General features: G+C 37.4%; 1 protein-coding gene across 1 annotated transcript in view; it reads right to left on the bottom strand.

Moving 5' to 3' along the window:
• Window positions 1-4036, bottom strand: part of NKD1 (NKD inhibitor of WNT signaling pathway 1) — a 110065-nt gene that overhangs the window by 11996 nt on the left and 94033 nt on the right. The gene's annotated exons all lie outside the window — the stretch shown is intronic.

Below are 4036 nucleotides of genomic sequence, written 5' to 3'. Positions count from 1 at the left end.
CATTCCTAACAGAACTCATGTGACTGAGAAAGTCCCTATTCCAGGTATTAATTTTTTAATTCTAAGGAACATTAGTGGTACAGGGACAACCATATTTTTCCAGTATTAGCACAGCTTACCATCATAGAACTAGTTAGCAAACTAGAGATTCTGTAAAGGAAACTAAGAGGCTTTTCCAGTGGAATTAAACAGAATGAGTCATTTGCACAAAAAAAAAAAATATTCCAAACGAACGAAATCCTCAACAATAATACTAAAAAAAAAAACCCAACCCCCTACTGAGTTTAATAACGCTGAAAGAAAACATTCAGTTTGATTCTTTGTAACTTGTCTGGGAGAGATGTATTTGGCTCCCCTCAAAACCAAAAGAGAAAGTCATGTTTTCTCTTAATATTTCTCTCTGGCACAAATCCACCAAATCTAATGGCTGAAACGATGGCCCCTCTGATACAGACAGGCACTTCTCCTCTATCTGTTGGTTCCATTGCTGCTTCTGTGTCATGAGTTAATACAACATTAACAAACGCAGTGAAAACCAACAGATTTCAAGATAAGGGTCAGGCTGGTACACAGTAGCCCCAGAAAAGCCAGTATCCTTCCCCAAGTCAAAGATTTGGTGCCGAGTTCTGAGTGCAGAAATAACCTCAAACCTTTTCACTCATTACAGAGGATATGATCAAAAATAACTAAAAAGGGAAAGAAAAAAAAAAAAGAAAGGAAACATAAGAGGAAAAATTGGGTATTTAATGTAAGCCACAAAGAACATCTTTAGGATTAAAAATGCATGAAGAGAAACATCAATATCGGTTCATTACCTTTCCCTCAGAAAAAGAAAAGTACAAATGAGACATTTGTACTTTGTTTGTAGTCTGATTTTTACATACAGCAGGATGTTTTTATTGCAACATCAGCTTTGTTTGATCACATAGGTTTTTGAATCATTCTTATTTGGAACCTGAAAGGAGCTTCACTTGCTATCTACTCAACAACTAGAAATTCTTTTTTTTTTTTTTACTCCTGACAAGCAACTTCCTTGTGTGCTTATTCCTGTGCAGTCACTCACCAAAGAAACACAGTTTTTCAAGGAAGAACTGATTGCAAAAAAAAAAAAAAAAAAGCTAGTGTTTATGAAGTATAATTACATTCAGAGAGCTCAATATAAAACCTCATGGATCAAAACACATTAGTTCAATTATCCAAGTTTCAAGTCCGATTACAAATATCCGTGTGAAGATAATTACAGTGCAGCTGTCAGTTCTAAAAAGGCCTGCAGTACATAATGAATTGTCCTCTTATGGCTTATGGAATGAAGGGGAACACTATTAGCCAAGTTTTGTAATATACATATTAGAGCAGGAAAAGTTATCTCCCACTACACCAAAAGGACTGAAAAATGGTCGTCTTCTATGGCAGAAAAAGCAGTCATTTAATAACATACAGTAATGCTAATTTTATAATTTGCCATCCCAATAATTATGCTTTCATAATGGGTGTATCTCTTCAAGAAGCATGACTAGATCTGAATTTCTAATTATAAGGACTACGGAATAAGTCATATAGAGTCTAGGAGGAAATCAAAGCAGTATTAAGTTCTGAAGATGTTGTTAAGATCCAGAAGAAATTTCACTAAGATGGAATTTGAATGCTCTTGCAGTGATCTGTCATTGTGTAAAACCCAAGGGAAATTTTGTCCAGTAACTAAATCCATATCTTATTTACAATTTTCAAACATTTTAATGAAAAAAACACTCGGTCCACTTGTAAAATTGCACCCCACCTACATGTCTCTTACAAACTTAATTTAACACTGTGTTTAAACACAATGATTTTGAATCAAATTAAATGGATGTGGGTGGACAAGCCACTTCCTTTTCCAACATGAAAAACAAGAGTGATAGGGCTGACTTCTTTTTGTAAAGCACCTCAAAGTCTACAGATAGAAATCTGACTTGAGAAATTTCATCTCTCTCTTAAATCCGGCTATAAATCCGGGAGACATTAAAGTGAAATTTTCAAAGAAAGAGAAAAGGTCCACACTAAGCTTTTCTCACCAGAACACTAGACCTTTGTTTAGAAAAGTTGACCAGTTCTGAAAGCATTTTCATCAGCTCACTAAATGGCACTGGCACAGATAGCCCTCTTCCTCAGACTGTCCATCCTGTCCCTGATCCAGCAATGTGCTTCACGTACTTTTAACTCAAAACATGTGTTCCGTTCATTTTAATTGAAACTATTCACACTAATGCTCGCCATGGTTAAGTCCTTTGCTGGAGCAGGAGCAGAGCTGCTTAACAGAGGACAGTATCAAGCCCACTATGTTGACTGCCAGTCTCTCAGGGGCTAGTAGAACAAGAAATTCTATGTCATACAAAGAGGCAGAAATTCCTCTTTTGTGGCCAAGATGATCTATGAGCTGCTATTGTTAGTCATTCTTGCACAAACAACTCTTAAATTGCATTTGGATTCAATAGAAGACAACCAACAAGATGGATTATACAAAGGGCACTGGAATAGCTTGCAAAAGAAGTGTGTAACATAACTGGGAAACTCTGCAATGGTGCATACTATTTGTTTCTATCTTTGGTCACATGTAAAGAGCTGAAAATTATCAACCTATTTGGTCCCTTGGTTAAAAGAATTTTTTTTGGCACTGGTTCAAGCCTGAATATAGCAACCTCCAGACCTCAAAGTAGTATAATTTTCAATCCCTGCACAGATTTGGTTTCAGTTAAGCTGCAGTCTGCTCTTGTAGCAGGCAGAGGTAGAATTTGGCTGTAACATATTCTCTAAGTACAGTCAAATTAAGCTCTTTGGTGTACCACATAATCACAAATAATTATTGTATACATACTTAAAAGCATATTCTCGTTACATTCAGCACATGGAACTCCCACTGACATTAATGGGAATTCCATGCCTGAATGTAAAGGACACCCATGTGTGTGGGTTTGGGTTTTGTGTGTTTTTCCCCTATTCTTTGAGAGTCACGATAATCTTGTAATGAAGACTTAGCCTCGGGTCTTGAAAGATCTGGGTTCAATCTGCCACTAAGTTCTTGTGAGACTTCAGGCAAGTTATTCCATTTTTCTGGTCTCTGTTCCCCATACATTAACAAATACAGTACTACTTCCCCACCTCCCCTCTCCATGACCTCTCGATAGATCTTGTCTTCCCGTTTGAAACCCTGGACTTGGCCTGTAACGTTTCATCTGCTTATTCTCTTGCATGAGGGGCACAGATTTCATTTGACTGTTCAAAGCACTATCAGAGTAGAGGCAGCAAAAAAAAGCCTTGTAGTGATGTTCACATACAGGTTAAAAACCCCGAACAACCGCCACATTTGGTGATTTGTTCATAAATGTCAAAAGAGACTTGCTTCAGTCTTCTAGGAAAAATTTCTGTCCTCAATTGGTGTCTAAGGCCACTACACTTTCAGTATTTACCCTATCCCTTTCAATCAGTTCTCAGTAATTTTCACAGACACCAGTGTAAGAGCCAAAAGAGACATAACCTGTCAATTTTCAGCTGATTATCTGAAGGCATGGGAGCCAGTAAACACACCTCACAGAAAAATCAATGACAGCACATTACAGTAAATCTCAGTAAAAGACATTCTTCTAGAAGAAGTATCATTCAATTTGGATAGAAACAGTTCTGAAAAAAGACTGTATTCTCATCTATACATCCTCTTATTTGGCTTCTTATTTGCACAGGAAATATGACTGGAATAAATATTCCTGATAATAAAAAATACACACAGGTATGCTTTGACAGCCATTCACTATGGTCCTCCAGCAAGTATCATCAATGTTATTTATACTTGGAGGGAGAAGGCAGAGATCAGCCTAATGTTCATGAAAACAACAGAACAGTATAGTCAGTCCTATTGGAAAGAATCATAGAATCATAGAATGTTTTGGGTTGGAAGGGACCCCTAGAGGTCATCTAGTCCAACCCCCCTACAGTGAGCAGGGACACTGCTAACTAGATCAGGTTGCTCAGAGCCCCATCCAACCTGGCCTTGAATGTTTCCAGG

Source organism: Egretta garzetta, unplaced genomic scaffold, assembly GCF_000687185.1.
Source record: "Egretta garzetta isolate BGI_Z169 unplaced genomic scaffold, ASM68718v1 scaffold314, whole genome shotgun sequence".
Lineage (NCBI taxonomy): Eukaryota > Metazoa > Chordata > Aves > Pelecaniformes > Ardeidae > Egretta > Egretta garzetta.
This window is presented reverse-complemented; position numbering and strand designations above follow the sequence as displayed.